Source organism: Sorex fumeus, unplaced genomic scaffold (genome assembly GCF_029834395.1).
Source record: "Sorex fumeus unplaced genomic scaffold, SorFum_2.1 ptg000061l, whole genome shotgun sequence".
NCBI lineage: Eukaryota > Metazoa > Chordata > Mammalia > Eulipotyphla > Soricidae > Sorex > Sorex fumeus.
Genome location: NW_026606118.1, coordinates 12880534 through 12899649, shown reverse-complemented (window position 1 = coordinate 12899649; position 19116 = coordinate 12880534). Strand labels below are relative to the sequence as shown.

At 50.0% G+C, this 19116-nt stretch overlaps 1 protein-coding gene across 1 annotated transcript in view; it reads left to right on the top strand.

Annotated features, from left to right (window-relative positions):
* Positions 1-3974, top strand: part of MTHFD1L (methylenetetrahydrofolate dehydrogenase (NADP+ dependent) 1 like) — a 200012-nt gene extending 196038 nt beyond the window's left edge. The window contains exon 28 of the mRNA XM_056126017.1: positions 3778-3974. The gene's annotated coding sequence lies outside the window, so the exon portion shown is untranslated. The remainder of the gene's footprint in view (positions 1-3777) is intronic.
* Positions 3975-19116: the final 15142 nt, after the last annotated feature.

Here is a 19116-nt window from a genome sequence, read left to right as displayed (position 1 = left end):
GGCCAGCTAGCCTCCCTCCAACCACCTGAATTGCTTTCTTTCTGTTCCTACTTGTCCTGCTCCAAAGCTTCCTTTTCCCTTTTCCTTTGTGCAGTCAGGCTAGGGGGAGTGTTTCAGGTCCCCAATTCCTTGGTCGCCTCACCATCCCCCCCTCCCAGGCTAACCGAGCATCCTGGCTGGCTGCTGCCTTTCCCTTCTTCATTCCAGTGAAGAAAACTCTTGGCCCCAGAGATAAATTCTTTCATGAGCAAATTCAGATGAAAGGCCAGTGATTGCATTTACATTTCCCCACAAGTGGTGAACTCATGATTTTTTTTTTCCTGGAACTTAGATGTTTTGTAAATTAGGCTCAGGGTTTTGTTTGTCTGTCTGTCAGGATTTGGGGACCACACCTGGTGGTGCTCAGGGCCTCGTCCCAGCTCTGTGATCAGGGATCACTCCAGGTAGGGCCGCAAGGACCTGTGGGCAGGGATCAAACTAGAGTTGATCGCATGCAAGATAAGTGCCTGAACCCCCATGCTAGTTCTCTGGCTGCTCTTAGTTTTTGTTTGTTTTGTTTGAGGGACAGCTACAACCATCCATGCACAGGAGCTGCTCGGGGCTCAGGAGACCCCTGTGGTGCTGGGATCCAAACCCAGGAGTTCCCACATGCACATGCTCGGACCCATGGAGCCATCTCCCCAGCCCTCTTACTTGTTTATAAAATGCAGTGAGGGGGCTGGAGCAATAGCACAGCAGGTAGGGCATTTGCCTTGCATGCGGCTGACCCGGGTTCGATTCCCAGCTCCCAGGCTAGCTCACAGCTTGCCCTGGGTCCATTCAGTCCCTCGTTAGAACCCTGCTTTTGGAATGCTAGGAACTAAGGGCAACTGAGTCAAGAAAGCAGATGCCCAGGAGTAAATATTATTCGGAGTCAATCAACTCCCAAGTTACAAATAAATAAAGGCCCTCCCGTTGATCATCGATTTGCTCGAGCGGGCCCAGTAACATCTCCATTGGAGACTTTGTTGTTACTGTGCCTGGCATATTGAATACATCACGGGGAGCTTACCAGGCTCTGCCGTGCGGGCGAGATACTCTTGGTAGCTTGCCGGGCTCTCCGAGAGGGGCGGAGGAATCGAACTCGGGTCGGCCATGTTGGCTGCGTGCAAGGCAAACGCCCTACCGCTTGTGCTATCGCTCCAGCCTATTAACTGTTTTCCTGTGTCTCTACAGAAAGGACATTGCTTTAAGGTAAACTATTCAAAAGACATAACTTACAATACAAGTTCAGTGTCCTTAGATGGATCTGACCTTACAAATTAGCCAAATCTGATTAGGGGAATAAGCTGATTAACTGTTTGGGGAAGAGAGCATAGAGAAGTAGTTACAAATAAACAAAAGTGGGAATTACTCAGGAGCACTGAGTATTGGGTATGACCCAATACACCTAAGCTACCTGAGGAAGGACAAAATAGTGTTATCGTACACCCAGCATCCCATATGGTCCCCCAAGCACCACCAGGAATGATTCCTGAGTGCAGGGCCAGGAGTAACCCCTGTGCATTGCTCGGTATGACCCCAAAAAGCAAAAAATAAGAATAAAAAATGAAATGCAGTGAGGTCTTCTCTCTTTCAAAAAGATGGTTGGCTTGGAAAAAGGCCAACCTTTTCTTTGCGAGAAAGTAACAATACCAATACATTAGCCAAAGTATAAGTTCCGGATTGCCTACTTTCCTACATGCATTTTTTTTCTTTTTTTGTTTGTTTTGGTTGGAGCGATAGCACAGCGGGTAGGGCGTTCGCCTTACAAGCAGCCAACATGGCCAACCCGAGTTCGATTCCTCTGCCCCTCTTGGAGAGCCCGGCAAGCTACCGAGAGTATTGGATATGCCAGACACAGTAACAACAAAGTCTCCAATGGAGACGTTACTGGGCCCGCTCGAGCAAATCGACGATCAACGGGAGGGCCTTTACTTTACTTTACTTTGTTTTGGTTGGGACCACACCAAGTACTGCTCAAGGGTTGCTCTTGGCTCTTGAATCACTCCTGGTAGACTTGGGGGACCCTAGGGAGTGCTAGGGATTAAACCCAGGTCAGCCTGCAAGGCAAGCACCCTCTCCACTGTTGGTTCCAGCCCCCCTTCATATAGTTTTTCAAGTCTTATTTGCTGTACATGCTCTCAGAGAGAAGTTCGGAATCTAAACTTCCCAACCTTCCCCCGGGTTAGGCTCCTGGAGCCGGGACACCCCCAATTTAAAAGCCGTGGGATTACTGCCCATGTCCATCTGAATGTCCACGCATCTGTACATTTGTGAGAAAGTTGCAGGAAGCTGCCGGCAACCACAGAACAGTGGAGAGTCTAATTAGCCACTGACTCTCCATTAATCATTAAGAGTCGTAACAGGAGGGCTGGAGCAGTGGCACAGCGGGTAGAGCATTTACCTTGCACGCGGCCGACCACACAGGTTCGATTCCCAGCATCCTTTATGATCCCCTGAGTACCGCCAGAAGTAATTCCTGAGTGCAGAGCCAGGAGTAACCTCCATGCATCGCCAGGTGTGACCCAAAAAGCCAAAAAAAAAAGAGAGAGAGAGAGAGAGAGAGAGTCATAACAAGAGTCTCAGCCTTGGCTAGGAGAGCACTTGCCTTGCAGCATCCCGGCTTCAATCCCTGGCATCCCACATGATCACCCAACCCCACCAGGAGTGGTTCCTGAGTGCAGAGCCCTGAGCACCACAGGGTGTGGCCCAAAAACAAAACATAAAAGGTCTCTTTGTCTTGTAACTAGACTCGCTCAGCTGCTCTGGTTCTCTCTTGGTCTCCAACTTTATTTCTTTCATCATGCTGTTATTAACAATATTGAAAATCAGAGTGCTCAGTAGAAAACTATACAAAAGAAAATAGGAAAATCATAGAAGGGTTTTCATAAATATTAAAATATATTTTATCCAAGCATCACTAATTAGAATACAACAGGTTTAAAATTTTAGACTTCTCAAAATTCTAGAAAAGCACCAACATAGAAAAAATGTTTTATTAATCAATGGCTGAATAAATAGCAGTACTCCTACATTTTAAAAAAAGAAAGAAAGGAAAAGTTCCAATAATAACACAGTTCCTCTTTTTATTTAACCTATGTTCCTTAACACAGTTTAAGTATGTCCTCAGTGTTCTATTTGTTGTTCGAATAAAATTTCCAATAATTAACTCCTCAAGGGGTTGGAGCAATAGCACAGCGGGTAGGGCATTTGCCTTGCGCATGGCCAACCTGGCCAACCCAGGTTCGATTCCTCCACCCCTCTGGAAGCCCGGCAAGCTACTGAGAGTATCTCGCCCACATGGCAAAGCCTGGCAAGCTGCCCATGATGTATTCAATATGCCAAACACAAGTGTCACAATGGAGACGTTACTGGGCCCGCTCGAGCAAATCAATGAACAACAGGAGGACAGTGACAGTGACAACTCCTCAAGGATCCTTTGTATGACCAGCCATTACTATGCCTTCTTCATACCTTCATGCTTTCTAGACAGTTTTGTATTATCACCAGTCATTGCTGCACTCTAGATTCTTTGAAAACTTTTTTTCTTAATTTTTTTCATTGAATCGCCATGAAATACAGTTACAAACTTTCACGATTACATTTCGACATACAGTGATCAAGTACCCATCCCCCCACCAGAGCACATTTTCCACCACCAAGGCCTCCAACTTTAAACCTGCATTTTCTTAACAGTTTAACACCAGAGGAGAAAGGCCACGTCCTAAACCACTGAAACTTTTTTTTTTCTTGCAGGCTCCCAAAATCACAAACTCACGCCTTGCCTTTTTACTGCATTTGGAGGAGAAGATGAAGTTGAAATACACTGGTTACAAAACCCAGGGAAAAGGTGAAATGACCCAAGATTGATTCTTCTTTCAAGAGAATACTGTTTGCAACAGAGTATTTCTCTACTTCAGAAACGGACCTCCACCAAGTTTGAAAGAAAAGAATTTTCTTCCCACTGCTTATAGGTTGGAATGTTTACTTTATGGGAACAAGGGATTAAAAGAGTGTGAACTCAGAGGTACCCCGTGGCGTTTTTGTCTGTGGAGTCTTTGAACTGAAAATAATAGTGTATCTGGAAAACCCAGTGGATTGGTGCTGGGTTGTACTGGGGTCACTGTAACTGCTACCTGGCGTCTGTATCATGGGAAATCAGAAATGCATCCAGAATGTTCTAAACATCACACCACACAGAAATATCTGGTCCAGGGCCAGAGCCATGGGACATCAGGTAAGGTCTTGCACAAAGCCAACATGGGCTTGATCCCTGGCATCCGATACAGTCCCTTGAGCACCACAGGGTGTGACCCCAAAAAAACTAACCAAAGAAATATCTGGACCATTATAAAATTTTTCCCTGCAGTGTTCTGACAGTCCCTTGAAACAAAGTACATTTTATATCCCGAACCTTTTTTTTTTTTTTCATGATCACAGAGCTTATATCATTTAGCCTGAAAACTGGGTTTATGCGAGTTTCTTCTACCATGAACAAATCTCAATGGCCCAGGGTCCCAGAGGGCAAAGAAAAGGAACTGGGACTTCAGTTTGTTCCTTTCACCCAGCCCTTCAGGGGCAGTCCAGACTGTTTTGTGGTCCTGTCCCCTCTTCCCGGGAGAGCCTGAGCCTTTGTTTCTGGATTTTCCTACGATCATATAAAATTAGAAAAAGTGAAGACAAAGCCGAGGATTCAGGATCAAACAAGAAGCGATTGTCCTGAAAGACGCGTAAGTAAAAATAGTTTCCCGGAATATCTTCCGTGTTCCCCAGGCATATTCCAGAGAAGCCCCGGCCCGGGCGTCTTTCCTGGGTGCCCATCCTGCACCCTCTGAGGGCCCTGCTCTGTGGCGCACTGCAAGAGAATGTATCTTGATGCACAATTTCATTTGCTCCAAAACACACAATACCTCTCCAAGATTTGCCCAAAAATCATCCAAAGTGCCAGAGAGATGGTTCAAAGGACTGCGGTGCAGATTTGGGGGGTTTCAGGGTTTTTGGGTTTTGTTTTTGACAGAATGGGCTGTACAGAGGAGAGGAGTGTGGGTCACACCCAGCGGTGCTCAGAGCTCACTCCTGGCTCTGTGCTCAGGGCTCACTCCTGGCTCTGGGCTCTGGGCTTGCTCCTGGCTCTGTGCTCAGGGCTTACTCCTGTCTCTGTGCTCTGGGCTCACTCCTGACCATGCTCAGGGGACCTCATGCCAGATCAAACCTGTGTCCTCTGCCTTCAAGACAAATGCCCCCACCCACTGTACCATCTCTCTGGCCCTGGAACTCAGGCTTGGCATGTGGGGGGCCAGCCTGAGTTCAAACCCCGGGACCACATGGGGCCCTGAGCATCTGGGTATGGTCCTCCTCCAGAAAGGGTCATCTGAAGCGTTCTCTCCCCCATCCCCCAGCCCATGCCGTTCCCCAATCTGCCTGCCCGTTGGAAGTTGCCACCTCTCCAGAACTACCAGTGTCTTCCAGGTCTAGATCTAGCTGAGAGTATCAGGGTTTGCGTGGTAAACGTGGCCTTTCTGCAATGCATTCCACAAGCAAACTTCTAGGGACTGATTTAGACTTTTGGGTTGGTTGGTTGGTTGGTTGGTTGGTTGGTTGGTTGGTTGATTGGTTGATTGGTTTTCATTTTGAAGTCACACAGGCAGTGCTTAAGACTTACTCCTGGCTCTACACTCAGGGATCACTCTTTTTTTTTTTCTTTTTTAATCTTTTTGGGTCACACCTGGCAATGCACAGGGATTACTCCTGGCTCTGCACTCAGGAATTACCCCTGGTGGTGCTCAGGGGACCATATGGGATGCTGGGAATCGAACCTGGTTCGGCTGCGTGCAAGGCATACACCCTACCCGCTGTGCTCCAGCACCCATCTTCTATTCTTAATCTTACTCATTTTCTGTAGTCCAGGGATTGAAGCTAAGGCCTCACACATGGAAAGCTAATGGACTCTGCTGAGCTAAGAGCCTCTTTTTCTACTTGAATAAATGTTTTAGAAAACATTTTCATTAATTTTTTTCCCTCCTATCTTAAATTTAGTTGTGAGTACGTGGCTAAATTTGATCAAATAAAATATTCATGGAAGTTGCATCTGCCTCTACACACTCCCACAGCCTTTTATGTTCGTCCTTGTTTGTCAAACTTGCAGTGCCCTAATGTAGAGATACAATTTTTTTCCTTCCTCCTCTCCCCATCACCCAGCTCTCAGTTGCCCTTATGAACGATGACTTGGACTTTCTAAAGTGAGATGGTTGTCAGTGCTCAGTCTTGGCTAGTCCCTAGTTTCACTCTTTGTCCCTTGAGTCAGCAGAAATACTTTAGTTCTGAACTAAGTTTACATGTGTGATGCCGAAGTGTTGTGTTCAAGTAGTCCCAGGTCCTGGTAGCAATGGCTGTAAAGGTATTTGGGAATCGGGTCTTTGCAGAGGACATCAGGTTAAGAGGTCCATTGGTCCAGCATCTTAGCAATGAGAAGGGACTATGGAGAGACCAGCACAGAGGGAAGATATAGAAAGAGATCTGAAGGGCCACACTTCCCATGGCCCTGCTGCTCTGCCCTCCAGGTGAGGCTGGTCTCGGGCTGGCATCTTGACCCTGTGGGGAACAGGAAGCAAACCCCAACTTCTGGCTCGGTCCCAGCCACCTCCACGCCTGACCTCACCCTAGTACCGGAGCCCACATCACCGTATTTTAGTTCATTTTAAATGAGCGTGTGTCGAGTATCTTTTCCCTTTTTTGGTTGGTTGGTTTGTTGTTCTGGGGTCTCACCCTGCAGAGCTCAGGGCTCATGGCTCCGCATGCAGGAATCACTCCTGGGATGCCAGGGGTCGAACCTGGGTCCACTGTGTGCAAGGCAAACACCTCACCTACCCTACAATCACTCTGGCCCTTTTTTTTTTCTTTGTTTTCATTGAAGGTTTTCTCAAGTGGTGCTCAGAAGGTCCAGGGGCTACCCCAGTGACCTTGGGGTACTTGAAGCCTCCCAGCAATGCACCTGGAAGTGCTGAGAAGGTTGTGTGTTTGGGAGTGGGGAGGGCGGGGAGACATGTAGTGCCAGGAAATCAAACCTGAGCCGTGTGCGAGCTCCCCCTAAGTGCTGTACTATATCAGACTTTTTTTTTTTTTTTGTCTTTTTGGGTTGGGCTGGAGCGATAGCACAGTGGTAGGGCATTTGCCTTGCACGCAGCCAACATGGCCGACCCGAGTTCGATTCCTCCGCCCCTCTCGGAGAGCCCAGCAAGCTACTGAGAGTATCTCGCCTGTATGGCAGAGCCTGGCAAGCTACCCGTGACATATTCGATATGCCAAACACAGTAACAACAAAGTCTCCAATGGAGACGTTACTGGGCCCGCTCAAGCAAATCGATGAACAACGGGAGGAAAGTGACAGTGACAATGGTCTTTTTGGGATACACCCAGCAATGCTCAGAGGTTACTCCTGGCTCTGCACTCAGGAATCACTCCTGGTGGTACTCAGGGGACCATATGGGATGCCGGGATGGAACCAGGGTCAGCCCAAATGCTCTACCCACTGTTCTACCGGTCCAGCCAACTTGTTCATTCTTAAATCCTTTATTATGTCACAGCCAGGGGTGTTCGGGGGTGACTTCCTGCAGTGTTGGAGAGATCAAACCCTGCCGTGGGCCCTTTGCACTGTCTCCCCAGTCCAATAAGATGTTTTTAGAGTCCTATCCAAGGATGTTATGCCAAGGGATGCTAGCCCTGTCTCTCTCTTCCGCCTGTGCAACTCAAGTGCCAGGTCATTCGTCATGTTGACTTCTCGACCTAGGTACACATAACCGTTGCATTCGGAGATGTTTGTTCCAGTAATTACAATGGGTCTCATTCCCCTGACCCTGAAAGAGATAGCCACTGAGGAATAAGATCTTTTTTTTTTTTAATTGAATCGCCGTGAGATACAGTTACAAAGTTTTCATGTTTGAGTTTCAGTTATACAATGATACCCACCCTTCCACCAGTGCACACTTTCCACCACCAATGTCCCCTGTTCCCTGACCCCCACGAATCCCATCCTTTCCCTTGCCTCTCTGGCAGACTATTTCCCCCATACTCTCTCTCTACATCATTGTGGGCAATACAGATACTGAGAGACTATCAGATTTGGTCCTTTCTCTACTTTCAGCACACATCTCCCATCCCAAACAATCCCTTCAACCATCATTGTCTTAGTGATCCCTTCTCTATTCCAGCTGCCTTCTCCCCCAGCTCATGAGGCAGGTTTTGAACTATGGAGCAATATTCCTGGCCCTTGTCTCTACTGTCCTTGGGTACCAGTCTCCTATTATGTTATTTTATATTCCACACATGAGTGCAGTTATTTTATGTCAGTCCCTCTCTTTCTGACTCATTTCACTTAGCATGATACTCTCCATGACCATCCACTTACAAGCAAATTTCATCTCTCCTAACAGCTGCATAGTATTCCATTGTGTAGATGTACCAACGTTTCTTTAATCAGTGTCTGTTCTGGGGCACCCAGGTTGTTTCCAGATTCTGGCTATTGTAAACAGTGCTACAATGAACATACAGGCACAGATGTCATTTCTACTGTGCTTTTTTACACCCTCAGGATATATTCCCAGAAGTGGTACTGCTGGGTCATATGGAAGCTCAATTTCTAGTTTTTTAAGGAACACCGACATTGTTTTTCAAAAATGCTGGACCAGTCGGCATTCCTACCAACAGTGAAAGAAAGTCCCTTTCTCTCTACATTCATGCCAGCACTGGTTGTTCTTGTTCTTTTAGCTTTGTGCCAGTCTCTGTGGTGTGTGATGATATCTCACTGTAATAATGTCTTTTTAAATTCATTTATTTGTTCATCATTCATTCTACAAACATGTTTTGGACACTGCCAAGTGTCAAGTTGGATGTTTGGAAAAAAAGTCAACTTCCATGTCTGAGACGAACATTTGGGGTGTTTGGGATACCCAGCCCATAGAATTGTGGGCTAGGTATTTTATATCTCTTGTTTCTGCTTTATGTTGTTTTATTTGGGGGCCATACTCAGCAAAACTCAAGGGTCACTCCTGGTTCTGTGTTCAAGGATCATCATTTGGGGTGCCGGGGGCTGGCCTGGCTCTGTGCAAGAACCCTCCCCACTGTATTATCGCTCCGGCCCAGGAGGTGTTTTCTGAGTGAACTCGCCCATCCACTCCTAGACCCTGTGACTGGCACCAGAAGTGAGTCTGTCTTGTTGGGAACCCCATTCTTTTTTTTTTATTTTTATTAGTGAAACACCATGAGGTACAATTGTAGACTTACAAATTTTTGTGCTTGGGTTTCGATTATACAATGATCAAATACCCATCCCTCCACCAGTGACCATTTTCCACCACCATGGATCCTACTATCACTCCCACCCCCATCCCCCCATCCCACCCTGCCTCTGTGGCAGGGCACTCCCTTTTGTTCTCTCTCTCCTTTTGGGGGTTGTGGTCTGTAAAAGAGGCATTGAGTGGCAATCATGTTCTGTCTATAGTCTACTTTCAGCATGCTTCTCCCATACTGGGAGGATCCTCCCAACACCCTTTATTTGGCGCTCCCTTCTCTATCTGAGCTGCCCTTTCCCCTAGCATGCCCGGCTGGCCTCTAAGCCATGGAGTAATCCTCCTGGTACTGATCTCGGCTATTCTTGGGTATTAATCTCCTATTTTGTTACTTTATGGGACCCCATTCTTAGCAGTAGGGCTGTCAGAACTGAGCTGAGCTCGGGGTCACTTCAGTCAGGGTTGGAGAGTGGGTGCAGGTCAACCGAAGGCCTCACCCGGGGAGATTTCCCAAGCCACCAGCTATACTTCACATCCTGAGAAACTCAAAATACATAAATACCAAACGTTTCCGAAATACCAGCAGAATCCTGGCTTCCAGCCAAGCCTGGTCAGCTGCCCACTGACCCTGGCCACACTTGGAGATCCCCTTTGTCAGAGTGTGTCCACGGTCAGTGTTAGCAACAGATCAGTTCGGAGACTGGGTTTGGTTCCAAGCCCTTTTCCATGAAGAGTCAGGCCAGATTTCCACTAGATCTCAGATTTCCTGAGAGCAGGCTGGGTCTACAACTGTGACCGGACACCTTGGGTCACTAGAGATAGGACCAAGCTAAGGAGCCCGTGTCTCATTGAGGAGGTTGTGTGGGGTACGGCAACCTGCCTGGCATGAAGGCTGACCCTAGTTCAATCCCCGGCATCACAGAAGACCCCCAGACATTGCCAGGAGTGACCCATAAGCACTGCCAGCACCAAACACACCCCAAATAAAATAGCCAGTGTCCCTAAAAGGCCAGTCCCTCAACAAGAGAGCTGAACCTACAGATGCCGCCTGTGCTGAAATGCATTAAATTATCAGGAGTTTGGGGGTTGGTCCAAAAACCCTTCATTCCTGAGGACCATGGAGAACCCTCATTTTGGGAAGATGATTGGCTCGGGAACAGAAGGTAGATTTCAAGCAAGCAAGATGGGAAAACACTGCCAAAAATAGAGAAAGGGAAAAAATTAAAGCCTGTCCCCGCTGGACATTCTCAATCAAAAAAACAATTGCACCAGGGAAATCACTGAAATAGTGTCACAGACCTCAGCCTCTGGTAGTTAATTCCCAATGTTGTAGCTGAATAAGAAAAAAACAAATCTTGTTTGGCCCTCACTTGGTGCTTCTGGGGCTACTGTGCTCAGGAACATTCCTGGCATCACTCCCCAAGGCGTTAGGGGGAGTGTTTGGTATAGGAACTCTCGTCCAGCCTCCTGTGTGCAAAGGATGGTTTGCCAGCTTGTGCTCCCTTGATCTATCTCTGGCCCAATAAAAAAAGCATTTTTCCCATCTCTTTTTTTTTTTCTGTTTGTTTGGGACTTTCTTTTTTGTTTGTTATCTCGGCCATGCATGGCAGTGTCAGAGCTTACTCCTGGCTCTGTGCTCAGGGATCACTCCTAATGGGTTCAGGGGACCATATGCGGTGCCAGGGATCAAACTCAGCTTGGCAGTGTATAAAAAAAGAAAGTGCCCTATTCACTGTAATATTTCTCTGGCACCCAAAAAATACAATCTGAACTTTGAGATCTTTTGCCTGAGTCGTGCTAAGTGTGAGGAAATGCAAAGCAAGAAAATGATGCATCATAAGATATTCTGGTTTGGGCCAGAGTAATAGTAGAGGGGTTTAGGCCCTTGCTGTCCTGGCATGTGTCCAATCCCAGTTAAGTCCATAGTACCACACGGCCAGGAGGAACCTCCGAGCACCACTGCGTGTGACCCAAATCCTTTTCCCCAGCACCAGATGGATGGATGTCTAAACTTCTCTCTCTCTCTCTCTCTCTCTCTCTCTCTCTCTCTCTCTCTCTCTGAGGGGAAGGGGCTTGGGCCACTCCGGCAAAGCTTGGAGGTGACCCCTAGCTTTGTGTTTCATAGGGATCAGGGACCATCTTTTGCAGGGGGTCAAAGCCAAGTCTTCCACATGCTCCGCCAATGACCTTTGAGTCGCCTCTCCAGCCTGGACTTGGGGTTACTGTGATCTTGGGGGTGAAAGAAATCCATGGCTTGTAGCACCTGCCGGTTCCCTGAGCACCGCTGGAGAGCAGCCCCCAACAACGAGTGTGGCCCCCCCAACCAAATCAGCTCCTGTTAGCCCATCTTACGGGTCTCTGCAAGAGACAGGAATGTAAATGAGGTGGGAGCACAGCCTTCATGTCTTGGGTTTGTGGGGGCCACACCTGGAGGTGCTCTGGGGACCAAATGGGATGCTGGGGATCGAACACAGGTCAGCTGCGGGCAGGGCCAGCACCTTCCCCTGTTCTAGCCCTCTACTTCCCCGACCCCCACCAGACCCAAAGTACTTTTTACAGTCCTCAAGGGAAAGGTGTCTTTTCTGATTCCAGAGACCTCTGCAGGGGCCAGGAGCAGTGGTACAGCAGGTAAAGAGCTTGTCTTGCACATCACCCACCCAAAACTCAGCCCTGGCACCCAGATGGTCCCCAGAGCCCTGCCTAGTGCCTGGAGAGGCAAGCGCCAGGAGTGACCCCTCCCAAGAACAAAACCGCTGCAAATTCAATCTCCCTTGCACCCTCCATATCCGCGATAAGACTTGCAAAGCCTCACGCGGTCCAAATCCAACCTGGTTACATGTGCGCATGCCCAGTCTGTGTGCTACTTTGCAGGCGTAAGTCCCGAAAGTTCCTTTGGCAAAATAAAGGAACTTTTCCCCCTGGGCTGGAGGGATAGCACACGTTTGCCTTGCACACGGCTGACCTGAGTTCGATTCCTCCGCCCCTCTGGGAGAGCCTGGCAAGCTACTGAGAGTATCTCACCTGCACCGCAGAGCCTGGCAAGCTTTGTATCTGATGTATTTGATATGCCAAACACAGTAACAGCAAGTCTCACAATGGAGAGTCTCACAAAACACAGTAACAGCAAGTCTCACAATGGAGAGTCTCACAAAACACAGTAACAACAAGTCTTACAATGGAGAGCAAATCCATGAACAATGGGAGGACAGTGCTACAGTGCTTCCCACTCGCATAATGACATGAGGCGGATCATCTCCCTCCAAAGCCAGCCTCCTGATGGCCGGCTCCCTGCAGTGAGGCAGGGGGTCCCCGCCCCCCCCCCCCCCCCCCCCCACTGCAAACAAACTGAAACAGACATGAGGCAGGACCTGGGCCCACACCAGGCCAGCCCCAGCGCCTTTGTGCAGGAGAGAGGATGGGAGGGAGGCCCAAGGCGTCCCATACCCTGCCCTGCCCTGCCCTGCCCTGGTTTCATTACTCAGCTCCAAATGCGAATTCCCGGCCAGCAGACACCCCGCCAGGCCACTGTGAGTAGAGAGGCGCTGCCCGGGCCAAATGTAAATCATCTCTAAATTATTCACGCCGCCTAGCTCGCCATTAGAACAGATAATTGAACTCACTGTAAAGCTGTGTAAACAGAAGCGGCAGAAAGAGAAACATTCCCCAGTCAACCCGCTGCAGATGAGCAGAGAAAACCACTTAGGATTTGGGGGAGGGGGGGGGGGGAGAGGGAGCGGGGACAAAGAGAAGGAGGGAGAAGAGAAGGGCTTGAGGGAAGGGATCTGCCTCCCACCCCCACCCCCACCCCCAGGGAAGCTGAGGTAGGGTGGGGAGCAAAGTTCTCGCAGCAAAATTCGGATGGTGGCAGCTTGCGATTTCAGACACTTGTGAGCCCAGCGGGCAGAGTCAAGGGCAGAACGGCCAGCATGAGGGGGAGGACACAGAGTAGTAGCCCTGCCCTTGCCACGAAGCCCACCCTGTTTCCAACCCCTGGCACCTCTCAGAGTCCCCCAGTCACCCGCCAGGAGTGATCCCTGAGCACAGAGCCAGGAGTAGCCACTGAGCACTGCCAGGGATGACCCCAACACCCCTCGCCTCCAAAGAAGAAAATGCAGGCTATATAGGAGGTGTTTGATGTCCCCATCCAAATTGGCTCCATCGGAGTCGACCCCATTTCTGCGAATCGAACTGGCCGGAGAAAGCTTAGAGGGCTGGAGCCAGTGGGGAGGGCACTTGCTTCGCACGTGGCCAATCTGGGTTTGAATCGCTGACGTCCCATATGGTCCCCTAAGTACCACCAGGAGGAATTCTTGAGTGCAAGGCCAGGAGTGACCCCCCTCCCCGACCTGAGTACTGTTGTGTTGTGCACACCACCATGCAAGGAAGGAAGGAAGAAGAAAGGAGGGAGGGAGGGAGGGAGGGAGGGAGATTCCTTTATTGGAAGGCAGGGAGAGGTGGGGCACCTGCTTTGCAGGGGGAGCCCCTCAGTGTCCCCCGAGACCCTTCAAGGCAGCCGGGATCACACGGAGCTGTGAGGTGCCTCCCAACACTGGCTCTGGACCCCTGAACCAAAAACCCAGCAGAAAAACAAAACCCTGCCTAGAATATTGTGACCGTTTAAACATAAGCAGAACTGCTTGGGTTTAGTTATATGTAAGCATTAACATATAGCTGCCGACAGTTGCTGGGCCGCCCCCGAGGGTCTAGTCCTGACACCTCCTGCCTCCCTGAACCCCACAGGGTGACGGCCTGGAGGCCTTGTGGTGTGTTTGAGTTGCTGGTCGGATGAGCTGGTTCTGGAAGTACTGGTGGTTCCATGGGTTACAAGAGAGACTTGTTTATGGGCAAGTGGACCCAACTTTGCCAGTGCTTTTTCTTTTTTTTTTTTTTTTTGGTGGGGTGGGGCGGTCATATCCGGCGATGCTCAGGAGTTACTCCTGGCTCTGCACTCAGAAATTACTTCTGACAGTGCTCATGGGGCGCACATGACTTGTGCTCACACGTGTTTGCAGTGCCCATGGGGTGATCTCACACATGTTTGCAGTGCTCATGAGGGTACTCTCACAGTGTTTGCAGTGCTCATGGAGGTGCTCTCACATGTGTTTGCAGTGCCCATGGGGTGCTCTCACACATGTTTGCAGTGCCCATGGGGTGCTCTCACACATGTTTGCAGTGCCCGTGGGGTGCTCTCACAGTGTCTGCAGTGCTCATGAGGATGCTCTCATATGTGTTTGCAGTGCTCGCGGGGGTGCTCACATACACCGGGCTGGGGTGCACTGGCCAAGGTGCTCTCTGTGGCCCCTGGGCCCCTGACGGCAGTGCCCCCATGTCCGCACACACACGCGGTGGGATCAGACTCAGCCTGTGCTCGCCGTGCAGGTGTGGTACCCCTCCCCAGGGCCGGATACCCATGAGTCTGATCCCCACCCCGAATACGGTTTCCGCCCCCCCGCCCCCAGCAGTGATCCCTGAGGCACAGAGCCAGGAGTCAGCCCTGAGCACTGCTGGCAAGATCCAAAAACAACAAAAAATTCCTCCGCGAAGTAAGTATGGAATTGGGGCTGGAGCAATAGCATGGCTGGTAGGGCGTTTGCCTTGCACGTGGCTGACCCAGGTTGGATCCCTGGCATCCCATAGGGTCCCCCGAGCACTGCCAAGAGTAACTCCTGAGTGCAGAACCAGGAGGAACCCCTGTGTATTGCCGGGTGTGACCCAAAAGGCAAAAAAAAAAAAAAAGTCTGGAATTGTCATCTGACCTGGGGATTTAGTCGCCAGGCCCCAGTGCCCACAGCAGCATTGCTGGCCTGTGCCATCGCGGGGATGGGGGGGGGGCAGTGCTATGTCCACCCACGCATTAGGGACTAGGGACTGACCAGATGTGAACTATGCGTGCAGTAGATGCCCTCTGACCCGTGCTGTTGGGTGGCTGGATGACGATGACGGTAAGCGAGTGAATGGCATCAGCCAGACACAGCAGGACCAGGGTCCCTTGGTGCAGGCCTGTGACGGGCCAGAGAAAATAGATCCACGGGGCTCAGAAGGCTCCGGAAGGCAAGCAGCTGGTCCCATTGTTGATTCAAGGTGATGAAGGTCGCCCGGTGCAATGAGTGAATCTCAATCAGGCTCCAAACAGTCTGTTTTATGTTGCATCTATTCTGACAGACATCCTGTTTAAAAAAAAAAATCACTTTTATTAGGCTGACAAATTTTCATGACCAGAGTAAATGGCTATTCTTGTCTACTTGTATCTAAAGTCATTGTAGGGATCAGCGTGATAGTACAGCGGGTAGGGCGTTTGCCTTGCACACAGTGGACCTGGGTTCGATCCCTATATGGTTCCCGAGCACCACCAGGAGTAATTCCTGAGTGCACAGCCAGGAATAACCCCAGAGCATCACTGGGTGTGACCCAAAAAGCAAAACAAAAAAAAATAGATAAATACAATAATGTCATTGTAATAGGGGCAGAGAGATGCCCAAAGGACTGGGCCATGCTTGCTTTGCATGTAGGGAGGGGTTTGCTTTGATTCCAGCACTGAATAGTTCTCCAGAATTCTGCAGCTGTGGTCCCAAAGCCAAAATAAATACAGGAAGAAGGAAGGAAGGAAGGAAGGAAGGAAGGAAGGAAGGAAGGAAGGAAGGAAGGAAGGAAGAGAGGGAGGGAGGGAGGGAGGGAGGGAGGGAGGGAGGGAGGGAGGGAGGGAAGGAGGGAGGGAGGGAGGGAAGGAGAGGGAGCTCTAACATGTAGCTCCAATTTTGAATTTTTTTCAGATGACTTTTCCTTTCTTCCCTTTGTTTCCTCAATGGGGCTGGAGCAATGGCACAATGGTAGGGCGTTTGCCTTGCGTGCAGCCAGCCCGGCGAGCAGGGTTCAATTCCTCCACCCCTCTCGGAGAGCCCAGCAAGCTACCGAGAGTATCTCACCCGCATATATTCAATATGCCAAACACAGTAGCAGCAAGTCTCAAAAAAAAAAAAAATGGAGCCGTTACTGGAGCCGCTCGAACAAATGGATGAACAACGGGAGGATGGTGACGGTGACGGTGTTTCCTCAATGACTGAGCGTTCTGCACATACACACACACTTGGCTCAGGAGTCCTCAAAAGTAAAGCCACTGGTGCTGGAGTGCTGGGATTGAACCCACGTCAGTCACATACAAGGTGAGCACCCTACCTGCTGCACTATCACCCCAGCTTGGCCTCTCACCTCTTAAAGTATTGGCACCACCTATGACCATAATTTTTGCCTAGGATGATCGGGAAGATAAAACGGGGTCTAAGTGTAAAGTCCTGACACATCGAAAGTGCTTTTAAGTTAAGACTTATTCTTACTAATATCAAGATAGAATTCTGGCTTCTTTTGGGGGGGCGGATTTAAGGAAGGCACATCTGGTGGCTCTCAGGGGCTACTCCTGGCTCTGTGCTCAGGGAACAATCCTGGTAGTGCTCAGGGAACTGTAGGTCGCACCAGGGATTAAATCCTGGCCAGCCATATGCAAGAGAAGTGCCTACCCATTGGGCGATCTCTCGGCCCCCTTATGGGTTTTGAACACACACAAACACACAAAAAAATTGCGCCAGGGAAATAGCCCATTCAGCTCCGTGCCACCTCCAAGCCTGGGGCACTCAGTGGAAGACAGCAGGGAGGGGACTGACACCTGCAGCCTCTCCCTCTCTCTCTTCTTCTCCTTCTCTCTCTTCTTCTCCCTCTCTCTTCTCCCTCTCTCTCCTTCTCCCTCTCTCTTCTCCTCCCTCTCTCCCTCTTTCTCCCTTTCTCTTCTCCCTCTCTCTCCCTCCCTCTCTCCCTCTCTCCTCTCTCTATCCCTCTCTTCTTCTCCATCTCACTCCTTCCCCCTCTCTCCCTCTCTTCTTCTCCCTCTCTCTCTCCTCCTCCTTTTCTCTCTCTTCCTCTACTTTGGTATCTGGGATCCAGGCAAATGTCCCCAAGAGCAGAGCCACCCCAAAGCTCTTCCTTGCCGTGGCCTGGCCCGGAGGCCACCCTTTTGGCTCCGCCATCCTCCGTGGAGGCTCCCACAGGAGACACAGAGCCCCTCCCCCTCTGGGGGCAGCCTGTCAGCCTGCAGGAAGAGCAGCGCGTGTTTCAGATCCAAAAGATCCTCCCCACTTTTCTGCCTCAAAGCTCATTTCTCTTGGCTGTGCACTAGTGGGCAAAGTTACTTCTTAGACGAGGGTCCTACGAGGGTCCTAACATAACTGGAGGGAGGAGGAGCAGTGATGCAGCAGGTAGGGTGCTTACCTTGCACGTGGCTGAGGTGGGATCCCCAAAACTCCTCAAGGGGGGAATTTCTGAGCACAGAGCCAGGAGTAAACCCTGAGCACTGCTGGGTGTGGCCCCCAAACCAAAACCAACCAAACAAAGAACAGGTGAAGATAAGGGAGGGGGTGGATTTTTAATGCTTGGTGCCATGATAGGACAAGGTATGTTGGGGCAGAGCTCAGGGCCTTGAATGATGTACTGAACAGGGATGAACTTGACCCTGTTTGGGGAGGGCGTCTGATCACGTGATCTGAGCCTGGTACTTCCTGATCTCTAGACAAGTCTTTGCGCTTCCAAGCCTCCAGGTCACCCGACCACCCCCACCCTCTGTGTGGATGCAAAGCTCTGATGTATCTATTACATCAAGGCCTTTTCCTTAGACTTCAGATACTCAGTGTCAGGACAGAAGGCCCCATATGTGATCGCTAAAGTGCCATCACCATCATACTGAAAACATGTGTTGAGCTTTCCCATGTTGCCTTGTCTTGGTAAAATTGAAGTGTAAGTCAAATGTGAAATGACCCCTAAAAGAGTGAACCCAACTCCAGAGAACTGGGGAGTCCTAAAATTATTTTCCATATGTTTCACAAAAGGGCTGGAGCGATAGCACAGCGGGTAGGGCATTTGCCTTGCACGCAGCCGACAAACCGACCCGAGTTTGATTTCTCCGCCCCTCTCGGAGAGCCCGGCAAGCTGTCGAGGGTATCTCGCCCACATAGCAAAGCCTGGCAAGCTACCCGTGACGTATTCAATATGCCAAACACAGTAACAGCAATCTCACAATTTGTTGTGAGACGTTACTGGCGCCCACTTGAGCAAATCGATGAACAACGGGAGGACAGTGACAGTGACAGTGATCTTCCACAAACGTTGTTCTCATGGCCTCGAGAGGTTCGAATCAGGAGAGCAGAGGGGCAGGGAGGCTCTTTGGGAGTTAATTAAGGCAGCTCAGATCAGAGACCTGAGGCCTGGGGGTAGCTCGGGGCTGTGGAGGCTTCGACCCTTGATGTCTGTATCTGCCCGGCTTCAGGCAGGCCGAGCACCAGAGGATCAGGCCAGGCCAGCGGGACTGAGTATTACCAGGAGTGGCTGGCTGGATCGCACTACTGAGAAGAAGCCCTCAAGTATTTTTAAGCTATTCTAGAAGCCTGGACAGTCAACCCTGTGCCACCATCTGTCCATGTTTGTTTGTTTTGTCTTTGGGCCACACCCAGCGATGCTCAAGAGTTACTCCTGGCTCTCAGGGATCACTCCTGGAGGGGGTTGAGGGACCATACCTGGTGCCTAGGATAAATCCCAGCTTGGCCGCTTGCAAGGCAAGCATCCTATGTGCTCCATTATCACTCACCTCCCTGTTAACTGTTAGGACCCTCCTAAGACCCTTGTCTCAGAAGTAACTTCGCTTCTTGGTCCTGGTGTTACTTGGAGGACCGTATGGGATTCCAGAGATCAAACCCAGGTCCACCGTGTGCCAGACAAGTGCTCTTGCCAACCCAACTGAATCATCTCTCTGGCCCCATCCATCCTTTTTCTT